Source organism: Prenolepis imparis, unplaced genomic scaffold (assembly GCF_030444845.1).
Source record: "Prenolepis imparis isolate NDT839.2.m4 unplaced genomic scaffold, iyPreImpa1.0 SCAF_10, whole genome shotgun sequence".
Taxonomy (NCBI): Eukaryota; Metazoa; Arthropoda; class Insecta; order Hymenoptera; family Formicidae; genus Prenolepis; species Prenolepis imparis.
Genome location: NW_028141168.1, coordinates 5,076,964 through 5,089,395, shown reverse-complemented (window position 1 = coordinate 5,089,395; position 12,432 = coordinate 5,076,964). Strand labels below are relative to the sequence as shown.

Here is a 12,432-nt window from a genome sequence, read left to right as displayed (position 1 = left end):
TTAATGGTTATGCATATTTGACATTCTCCACACGTAGGAATAATTCTAAAATTTTATTCGACGTTTTTGTTAATTATAATGTGCATATAATACCAACTATCTCATGTATACAGTATAATTAAAATTTAAATACATTTTCACCTATTAACGCTCGTAAATAAAGCCTAACTTACCCTTTATCTGATTTATCTAATAACTACGAGCTATATAAAATACTATATATTATACAAATATTTTCGAAATAATTACATATGTATAATCGAAAACAAATATAATCGAATAATTAACTATAATCAAATATAATCTAAAACAGTTGTACAAAACAGCTATTTTAATTTTTTACAAAAATAATGATATTAAATAGTTGCACTAATAATTAAATAAAAATTTATGCTATATATTGTGTGTGTATATATGTATGTATATAAATATATATATATATACTGCATATACAGGGTGTCTTTTAATATGGGAAAAGTATTGCAGTGGTATTATCTAAAATAAACACACGTCATGTGTAAAACTGTCATGTCATCTGTTGTGCGATCCGTTCAAAATTTGTTGAAAACACATGTTCCTTTTTTGAATAATTAAAATGCCTCTATGAAACTGTTATTGTGATACTTATGAATGTGTCCGATTACAATGAGTTATACGATTAAAATGCATGCTCAACCATTCATTACGCAAGTGTTTGCTGTATTTTATTAATCGGTTGATGCGGAAAAATAATGTCAATTTTTTGTTTTTCGTGCTGAAAAACTATACACAATGCGTTGTTATGAATTTACGACAATGCGTTGTTATGAATACAAAATAAAAAACTATATACAATGTATACAACAATGCGTTGTTATGAAAACATGTCATAGCATCGTCACCATCAGATATTTATTTGACACAGTCGTATTGTTAGGTTGACAAGACAATAGACGTGTCAAATTCGCAATTAAATAATATAAGCATTTTTTACTTGTGTCTTTTTATACACTCGGCCAAAAGAAAAACGATACACTTGAAAAGTAATAAAAAATTGTCAAAGTTCAAGAATTTATAACTCAGCTAATAATTATGTTATCGAGGTGTTTAAAAAACGAAAATGAAGCTTGAAGTCTGTAGTTTGAGAAAATTTTAGTGCCGATTACGTGGAATGATCAGTTTTGCAATGACAAATGATAGAATGTGAACCTGCAAAATTGCTGAATAGAAGGTCCACTTTCCTGAAATGCACGGCGTGAATCAGTTGACGTAGCTCAATAGGATAAAAAGCACGTGAAAATTTGAACTTTTCTCTTTAAAATGCGGTTTGGCGGAACTCGATACGATAATTTTTCGCTGAGTTATCGCAATTTGAAAAAAGTCGGTTTTTTAAGGACAAATTGTGATTTAAAATGTGTATCTGCTATCTTTATCAATTCGAATCGTTGCAATTCTATTCAAGAATGTTGCATTGAATGCGGTGGTGTCCCGAAGCGAGCAAATTGTGCCGGGTATCTCGCGCAAACAAAGTCCGAGTAGGATATTCGCGGGGTTTTCGCCGTAAGAGTTCGGCACTACTTTCTCGGAGATCGGAGGGGATCCATGAGGATTTCCCTGCGTAAAAAAAAATAAAAAAGTAAAAATTTTTTCCTTGTAGTGCTTCTTTTAATAAATCGAAAAGATGAAAGAAAAAAGAAAAAAAAAGAAGAAATACTACGAGAAAAAAAATATTTCTTTGGATGAGAAGGTCGTTGCAGTGGTGCATAACTGGCTACGCATCCAACCCAAATCTTTCTTCCAGGATGAAATACAGAAGCTTATTAAGTAGTGGATCAAATGTATCGATGTTGGTGGGGATTATGTCGAAAAATGATATGTAAATTTTCCACATAGGTTAAAATAAATGTGTTTTTCTTTATTTGTCCCTTTACTTTTTGATTTACCCTCGTAGTACCCCAGTAAACACGCATGGATCATTTATGTAACAATTACAGAATATTTTATATATTATATTTTATATGTTACAGATCATTAAAACGAAACTATGATTTATCGTTTATGTCACTAACGTAATGAATCTATAAATGTTACATAGAATTGTTATGTAATTTTGACGTTACTTTGTTATATAACATTTATGTAATTTCGTGAATGTAAATGTGCATACTCTAAAAGTTTTGTAAATGCTACGTAATTTTAATGATATAATTGTAACGTTATATTAAATACGAAACATTTATGTATTTTGGTGAATGTAAATGTATTTACTCTAAAAACTTCATAAATGCTACATAACTCTAATGACATAATTGTAACATTATGTTAAATACGTAACATTAATGTATTTACGTGAATGTAAATGTGTATACTCTAAAAGTTTCGTAAATGCTACGTTATTTTAATGACATAATTGTAATGTTATGTTAAATACGTAACATTGATGTATTTTGGTGAATGTAAATGTGTATACTCTAAAAACTCCATAAATGCTACATAACTCTAATGACATAATTGTATCATTATGTTAATTACGTAACATTTATGTATTTACATGAATGTAAATGTCTATACTCTAAAAACTTCATAAATGCTACATAATTTTAACGACATAATTGTAACATTATTTTAAACATGTAACGCTAACATTATTTTATTGACATCGATGTATATATTCTGTAAAAACCTTGAACCGTTACATAACTATAATAACGAAATTGCTATATCGCAATAAACATAAAAAAATATGTAAGTTTGTTGACGTTTTTGTAACGATGTTTTTGAGCATTCTGAAAAAATGGGACATTTAATATCATTGAAAAAAACGTATCTGGAATACATTTTTGAATATTTTCTTAATATATAATTACTTTCAACATTTATAATTCTATTAACGTCATTAAATATTTGTGAAAAAATGGAATTTGATATTATAGTATATACATAATCAAGTTTTTCGAGTTCAGTTTTTTCACAAAGTACTTAATGACATTAATATAGAATTATATAAATGTTGAAAGTAATTATACATATCAAGGAAATGTTCAAAAATGTATTCTAGATACGTTTTTTTCAATGATATATTATAATATGCATGCCATTTTTTAGAACGCTCAAAGACGTCAACAAAGTTACATATTTTTTTATATTTAATGTGATATCGCAATTTCGTTATTATAGTTATGTAACAGTTACAAAATTTTTACAGAATGTATACATTGATGTCAACAAAATAATGTTAATGTTATACATATTTAACATAACGTTACAATTATGTCATTAGAGTTACATAACATTTATGAAATTTTAAAGTTACACATTTACATTCACGAATATATATAAATGTTACGTAATTGATATAACGTTACAATTATGTTATTAGAGCTATGTAGCATTTACAAAACTTTTTGAGTATACACATTTACATTTATACAAATTACATAAATGTTACATAACAAAGTAACGTCAAAATTACATAACAATTCTATGTAACAATTATAGATTCATTTCGTTATTGACATAAACGATACGTCATAGTTTCGTTTTGCTGATCTATAACATATACATATATAAAATATTATGTAATTATTACATAAATATATTTTTATTGAAATTATTTATGTTCTTTGTTTAAGACGCGTAATTAGCAAATGTTTCTCTGCATTATGCGTCTATGTAAGTTTATGTGAACTTGCCCTTACTGGATAAGTCTGCTGTGATTAGCTTAAGTGTGTGCAAGTGCGTAATTGCAAAAAGTATCCCGCGCATTCCGCGTGCTGTACTTTTCAATATGGCAGCATCTACGAAGACGGCAGTCGTGCGTGCGTGAAAGTCGTCTCGAAAGTGTGAACAGTGTCAAGATTTTGGTAAGTATAACATATAAACTAATTTAATATTGAATGCTAATAACTGAAAATCGTTGTCTTGTGGTAAAATATTAATTCTATGGATTGAATTTCTTTTATACAGAAACAAGAGATGCATCACGTAAGAATCGTGTGTGAAAACCGCGTGGGTATAATAAAGGACATACCGGCAGCATAAGATACACCTCGTGCCTCATTATTTTTATCTTCGGTGAGTACGATTAATTTTATTCAATATCATATTTCCCATATATTTTGTACATCATTTCTTGCACGAGCATATAATGAGAAAAATAAGAAATTAACCTATTACCCAGGTAGCAAGGTATCGTCATTTTGACGTTATTTTTTAGTCATTGGTTACGTTAAATTTACCTTTAAAATGACGTAAAAGTGACGTTAAAATGACGGTCCTAAGACACAGATATTTATGACGACAAAATGACGACATTTCTCCAATGTTGTATGACGTACATACAACATATATAATTGGTGGAATTTAGCCATTTTTAAAAATTTCTCATTAATCTATAGTGTAAAGCTAATCATTGAATTTTGAACTCTTTACCAAATAAAATAATAAAGATAGAATATATATATTATAGAACATATATTAAAATAAAACTACAAATGTAATATAATTTTTATATATATACACACACACATATATGTATATATATATATATTTTAAAGTTATTCTTTTATTCAATTTACTTTTATTATCTTTATAATAAAACGTTTTTTTTAAATTACAGTTATTATTGTTTATTGTGTGAGTAATCTAATATTTCTTTAATGTTTCTAGATATACAGGATGTACATACGTTAATATCAGAAATGTTCGAAAAAATGGAAGGTTTTGTATTTATTTTTTGTCTTATAATCTTGTTTTAATATCTCTTTTTGGCATTGTTTACTCAATACTATTAATTTTTCAGATAATTTTAAGAAAATATATACAGAGCTATAACTACAGTTACATTAGGAATACAAGATCTAAATGTTCGTTTAACAAACATAGAAAAACAAAATAATCAACATAAATCTAAAGCATCTGCCACGGATACATCAAATATACAACAATCTTTTCCGTTTAAAAATGTAAATGAAGTAACAGCTTTCGAAAACCGTTTAACACAAAGTGTAGATGAGTACAACAATTTTGTAAGTTTAGTTATTTAAATGTAATTATTTAAATGCAAATTTCATCTAAATAGAACAATAGAAATTATATTATCGGTATGTTTTATTCCTAAAGGTGTTGTATATATCTCGCATAGGCGGAAGGTCCGCTAAGGAAAATTTAATTCGTATATACCGAACTTTATTTTCTAATGAAGTTGCCAAAGAATCGTTTTGAAAAGGATTACGAAATCATTTTAAAATCAGTAGCTTAAAGTCTATATTAATGGGAATACAAGGTAAAACATATTTTTATATTTATAAATAAGTTAATAAAATATGAAATTTAATTTAATGTAAAATTTCTGTAATAATTTAGCAACAATTTCGGATCAACATCAATTCGCAAACAAAGAGTTTGAAGATGTTACAAAAGAATGGTTTCGCCAAGGTGATCAGAGGCTTAGCAGACAACAAAAAGACTTCGAAGAAGCAAATCCGCAAATTATTTAAAGTTATTTAAATGTTATAAAAGTTTATCATTTTTTCATTATAATCTTTTTTCTATTAGTCTATGAGCTTTAAGTTGAAGTAAAATTATTTAATATAATTAAAATTATCATTATAATTATTTGAAACAAATTAGTAGTTTTATAAATATTAATAATATATTTGTTAAAAGATTTATTAATTCATAATTTGTTTTATATTGATTAATAAAGGACCCCGCACAAATCTTATGGAAAATAGGTCCCAGTCGAATTGGCTGAAATTTTAGTATAATGTAGTTCATTGCATCCTGATGAAAAGTGTCCATGGGCACAAGGTCGAAAAATGGACAGTTTTCGAGTTATAGAGCGTCAAAGATCGGAAAAATGGGTTCATCTGCTCTTGGTAGTTTTTTTTTTTTTTTCTTTTTTTGTTTGATTATTTGATTGATTGAGACGATTGATTGAGGAGAGAGAGAGAGAGATGAGAGAAAATTATTTGATTAATGTTAACTAATGGTTTACCTTTTATTATGAAAGATATAAACATCTTAGAATTCAATCGATTAAAACGGAATTTAAACATCTTAGAATTCAATCGATTAAAACGGAATTTTGCATATCTCTATCCACGCACGCACGCACACACGCACGCCAAAACACACTACCATAACACTATCATGACCGTACGCATTAAGACTACCAAGAGCAGATGAACCCATTTTTCCGATCTTTGACGCTCTATAACTCGAAAACTGTCCATTTTTCGACCTTATGCCCATGGACACTTTTCATCAGGATGCAATGAACTACATAATACTAAAATTTCAGCCAATTCGACTGGGACCCATTTTCCATAAGATTTGTGCGGGGTCCTTTGTTAAAAGATTCATTTAACAATTTATGTGTGGAAATAAAGAGTTGTTCAAGAAACCAAGTTTTTATTGTTTTATATATAATTAATATATATACATTACCTGTAAATTACATAATGGTTACCAGAACAGATAATATCTGTTCTGTAAATAGTGTATAAATATTACAGAACAGTGTGTACTAAATTCTATTACAATTACGTAATTTTATATCTAAATTTTATGTATCTATTACGTATTTTATACAGGCATTATGTTGCTGACATTTCCATCTAAACATCACTCAAAAGTTGACGTAATGGTTTATCATATCTGTAAATGTTACAGAATAGTATTTACTATGTTCTGTTGCAGTTACGTAATTTTATATATAAATTTTATGTATTTATTACGTTTTAAAAGTTGGCATAACGGTTACCTTATCTGTTCTGTAAATGTTATGTAAATGTTAGAGAACAGTATTTACTATGTTCTGTTATAGTTACGTAAATGTTACAGAAAAGTGTTGACTATGTTCTGTTATAGTTACGTAAATGTTATAGAAAAGTGTTGACTATGTTCTGTTACTGTTACGTAAATGTTACAAAAAAGTGTTGACTATGTTCTGTTACTATTACGTAAATGTTACAGAAAAACTTTATGTATCTATTACGTTTTAATTTTATGTATTTATTACGTATCATATACAGGCATACTGTTGCTGACATTTCCATCTAAACATTACTTAATGGTTGACATAACGGTTACCAGAACAGCAAACATCTGTTCTATAAATGTTCTGTAAAAGTTACAAAACAGTGTTTACTGGGACGTTTATCGTAGTTTAATTTTGCATTCGAATTATCTTTTAACGATTATTTTATCACAAAATGATAAAAAAAGTTCAGTTCATTATAACAAAAAAACATATTTGCCTTTATGTCATTAATATTAATATTGAAATAAAAAGTAATCAATGCATGACTATATGAGAGAACGTGCTGCTGCTGCGCATAGGCGGGCAAAGTGGGGAGAGCGTGGCGGCGCTACTCAGTACCGTATTAGTTCGCTCAGGCACATTCGGACCCCGGATTATTATCTCATTGTCAGCTTAGTAAATTGAGACATTTTTTAATAAACATTTTTATTAAACATAACATTTTTATTAAACATTTTAAAAATAATAAACATTTTAATAAGCATTTTTTAAATAATAAACATTTAAAATATACTAAACTAAACACTTAAAATAGAATAAATATTTTTAATAAAGAATTAAAGAATTAAAGAATTAAAGAATTAAAGAATTATAGAATTTCGACATTTAATTGAATAATGGATTAATCGCTATCATCAGAATCAGAAGTTGTTGTTTCGCCTATGTTAATTATTAATGGAGATATCTTGTCGATCATACTATCAGCTATAAGCTATATGGTCGATCTCCCATATCTTTTTCTCTTCATCTCTAACGTGTCTAATAAAATTTTATTCTATTTTATTCTATTTTTAATAGAATTAAAAATAGAATAAAATAGAATAAAATTAAAATAGAATTTAAAATAGAATTTAAAATAGAATTTAAAATAGAATAAATATTTTTAATAAATATAAGAAAAAAAATTTGAAGATGTGATTAATAAAATTACTCCAATACTCAGTTGTTACTCGCTCAATACCTTGTTCAAGTAATCATTTTATATCCTGAATTTTAAAAGTGTTATTATTACTTTTAACATATCCCTTAACCATTGACCAGACCATTTCAATCGGATTAAGTTCACAGTGATATGGAGGTAATCTGAGAATCGTTTTATTATCCTGTTTTGCTATTTCGTCTGTGACATATTTATCAAATTTATCTTTTTGTAGTGCAACAATCTGCAAGAGTTCGGCCTTTACCATAGTATTTTCTATTTTTTTTTCCTTTACTTTGTAACCATTCTATTATTTCGGCTTTTCTCCAGGAAGTATTTGGCAGTTTTTCCAATTTCACAGAATGATACGGAGCGTTGTCTATGGCAATAACAGCATTGTCGTCTAGCGATGGTAAAATATTTTTAAACCATTCGAGAAATGAGTCGCCATTCATTTCATCGTGATAATCTCCCGATCTTTCTTCGATTCGAAACATAGAAGCCCGCCAGGAACGAAACCAGCAGCACTGCCAATATGCAGAACAATTAATCGTTTTCCTTTTCCTCTTGGATTAGTTGGCCCCATAGTCAATCCTCGGAGAAATGCGTCCTTCTTGGATTTTATTGTTTCATCCATCCAAACTTTCTCTGTGACGTCACTGGCGTTAATCCAAGTCTCATCCAGATAATAAATTTGCCGATTTTCTTTTCGTTATTTCTTTATACTCCTCAAATAATTTCTCCTCCAAACAATCAAATCTTCTCTCTCTGTTAAGATGCTATTGCGGTGTCGGGTAGTATATGTAAAATTTAATTCTTTTAATAATGAGTAAAAAGTTGTTCGTTTAAAATTTGGGAGATTTTTGTCAGCGTTTACTGCATGCAGGATTTTGTCCAACGTTGATAATTCTTTATTCATGTAAAATTCGTGAACTTTTTTCCGAATAGCACTCTTATCAAATTCGTCGATTTTTTCTTTAAAAGATAGGCGACGTTTCCTTTTATTTGGGGATGTAACCGTACCTGTTTTTGTATATTCCTGCAATGTTTTTCTTATGCTATTAATACCAATACCCGACTGTTCTATCAATTGAGGAATAGCATCTTTATTTACAAGGTTTGGGTTGTTTTCTTTTATTTTCTTGTACAAATTGATTATCATAATTTTTTTACATTTGCAAACTGGCTGAAAATACAAATAAAAAATATAGGTTACAAAAAACAGCAAATAAGAATACATAAATAATAATTAATAATTAATTAAATATTAATATTATTAAATTAATAATAAATTAATATAAATAAATTATTAATAAATTAATATTATTATTATATTAATATTATTATTAATTTAAATAAACAAGTAAAAATATTAATATTAAATTAATTAATTTAATATTAATAATAATGTTTGTCATCATTATATATTAATATTAAATTAATATTATTATTAAATGTTTATTGAAACGTCAGATTAATGTAACCTAACAATATAAATGTCACCATGTTTCTCGCAATAAACTCATACTAAAAAGGACAAAAACCTTAAAACTGTCTTATATACTAAACAAATTAATAATTTTTATTTATCATTTACCTGGCCTTGTTTATTTTTCTTTACAGGAGATATGTGCGGTACTTCCATATTCTTCACAAAACTGTAAAACTGAATACTACTACAACATATACAGGGTGTCCGGTAATAGTCGCATCAACCGTCGTGTGCAGGTAGAGCTAGTTAAACCGAGTAGAAAAGTCCTCTACCATTTTGTGATATTCTCAATAATAAGAGAGAAATAAATTAAAGAAAATCAGCCAATTCGCGCGATGATAAGCGTGCGGCGAGAAGAGACAGCCCACTCGGGGGTCCAGAGTTAGCGCTACTCGTATGGAGTTACTGTCTTTTGTAAAGCGCTCCTCCCCGCTTCATCGCGCGCTTAGCAACCGTGTAACATTATACTGTTTCTTTTCGCCGCATGCTTAGTAACGACATAAAACTGGGCTGTCTCTTCTCGCCGTCGTTACGCGAATTGGCCGATCTTTATTAATTAATATCTCTCTTATTATTGAGAATATCGCAAAATGATAGAGGACTTTTCTACTCGGTTTAACTAGCTCTACCTGCACACGACGGTTGATGCGACTATTACCGGACACCCTGTATATAAACTTAATGAATATATACTTTATAACACTTTTTACTTTAAACTTTAAAATAACTTTATTATAAGCGTCGCGATATGCGATATGTTATATAAGCCGTGGAGGGGGAGACTATGGGCGGAGACATGACCGAAACGGACGAGTTTTCGTCCGAACCGCAGCACGTATACTCTCATTGAATAGAGTATATTAAGGGCGTTTTCCATTTGGTGACACAAGTCGACACAAGCATCATTCTATCTTTGTTCTCATAGAATGTAGAACAAAGATAGAATGATGCTTGTGTCGACTTGTGTCACCAAATGGAAAACGCCCTAAAGTGCGCAATGAAGCAGTTGCTTATTCACTATCAAAGTAACTGCAGGAACGACATAATCGCGATTTACCTTCAATACATATCAGAAGTGATCATAGTTATTGACATTTGTAGTCATAATGAAAAAAATGTATAACTATTTATTTGTCGAGCTCTCTGGTAAGTAATTCTATCTTTTTAATCAAGTTAATGCATTCTTTAAGATGCTACAAAAGTATACGTATATATTAATTCTAAATTCTAAAGACTGTTACATTAAGATAAAATTTGTGCTATTAAAACAGTGTTTTATATGCGATATTCTTGAATAAACTTCAAAACTTATTCTTATTTACGTCAAAGAAAATACCCCGTATAATTATTAAGTAAAAATTACCTTTTAATTATACAAATCTCATTTTTTTGATATTTCATAAATCTAAATATTATATAAACATTTTATAATACAGAAACTCATCATTCTTATTAAAATTACATTTAGAAAATAATAAAGATTCAAGAATTGAAGAAAATGTGATGGTAAAAAATAAATAAAATTGAAAGTTTGAATTGTCATGCTTTCTTTACCTAAACGGTAGAAAGTCCGCATTATCTTCTTGAAGTGTTTAAAAGCGACTTTGTTTTATTAGCGATACAAATTTCTTATACTTATATAAATGTTGGCGCAAGAAAGTATAATATTATTTAAATAATGATACTCTATAATATACAAAATTGTAAATATTAATGAACTAACTCTCCGCCTTTAAATTTGATTACCAAAGATATTTGTGCACACTGTATATTATATTTCAAAAACCATTTTGCATTTTTTTTACAGCTTTATAAACTCGCGAATGGCCATTGATGTCTTCACTATTTCCGTTAACGTTCATAATTTTTGGATATTTATTTTTTGTTCTTTACGCTGGTCCTCGCTACATGAAAAATCGATCGCCGTATCAATTGAGAACCATTATGTTACTTTATAACGTAATACAAATTTTAGCAAACATATGGTCATACAAGAACATATATCTTCCGGTTGGTTCTCAGAATATGGTGTAATAATGCATCCAGTGTCATCTCCGGATTCTTCCAATGCGATCAAAGTATATTTTCACAATATATAATAATAATTATTACTTGTTATCGATTATATTGTTTGCTAGAAAAGGTAAAATTATATGTAATTATTAAATATGTAAGGAGAATACATAAGCAGAGAAAATACGATAGTGGTATAAGATCCATAAGTGACTCGATTATTTATATAGGCAATATTCTTTTTAAATTCTTTAGTAGTACTTTGTATACTTTGTATTATCAAAGTTGAATTTCAGATCTACAATATTACGTGGTGGTTTCTATTATTGAAAATATTCGATCTTGTTGATACATGCATATTTGTATTAAGAAAGAAACAAAATCAGGCTTCCTATTTTCACTTGTACCATCATGTATCAAATATATTTTTCGCCTGGACTTATTTAAAATATGTTTTGGACGAAAGAACGGCATTAGTTACTCTGCTTAATTGTGCCGTACACGTAATCATATATATGTATTATTTGATCTCTTCAAGGGGGCCGAAATATCAACAAATATGGTCTCCTTTTAAGCCTTTTATAACTAAAATACAAATGGTAAGTTATATTATATAATATTTTATAACAAAACTTAACACATGTAACTTTACACACACACACACACACACAACATATACATATTTCAATAATTTATGTTTCCGTAATATAATGCATATTTGTATAATTATTTTGTTTTTCTGTTTGCGAAATTAGACACACCTTATTGCAATAATAATATACTTAATGCAGTTTGCAAATCCAGCTTGTCAATCACAAGCGCAGTTTTATTTAATTATATATGCTATTTTTAGTGTAAATGTACTAATAAATCTTATTTTATGATTTTTATAAGACATGTTATACTAACGTATCTAAAGAAAAGAAGAATTAAGATTGATATCAAATTAGTACAAATAATTATAATGACTAATTATTTTTTTAC

The 12,432-nt window shown here is 28.2% G+C and overlaps 1 long non-coding RNA gene and 1 pseudogene across 3 annotated transcripts; both read left to right on the top strand.

Annotated features, from left to right (window-relative positions):
* Window positions 1-3,640: 3,640 nt before the first annotated feature.
* LOC145941999 (uncharacterized) lies at window positions 3,641-5,550 on the top strand. 2 transcript variants are annotated; one of them, XR_014426277.1, is made up of 6 exons: window positions 3,641-3,842; window positions 3,946-4,053; window positions 4,648-4,698; window positions 4,781-5,006; window positions 5,101-5,263; window positions 5,344-5,550. It is a non-coding gene; the product is annotated as an uncharacterized LOC145941999 (long non-coding RNA). The 2 variants fall into 2 exon arrangements; XR_014426276.1 differs by having other exon boundaries at window positions 3,641-4,053.
* A 4,840-nt stretch (window positions 5,551-10,390) lies between these two features.
* LOC145941655 (very long chain fatty acid elongase AAEL008004-like) lies at window positions 10,391-12,432 on the top strand (annotated as a pseudogene). Its single transcript, XR_014426195.1, has 4 exons — window positions 10,391-10,581; window positions 11,243-11,513; window positions 11,745-12,047; window positions 12,204-12,432. The product of XR_014426195.1 is annotated as a very long chain fatty acid elongase AAEL008004-like (transcript).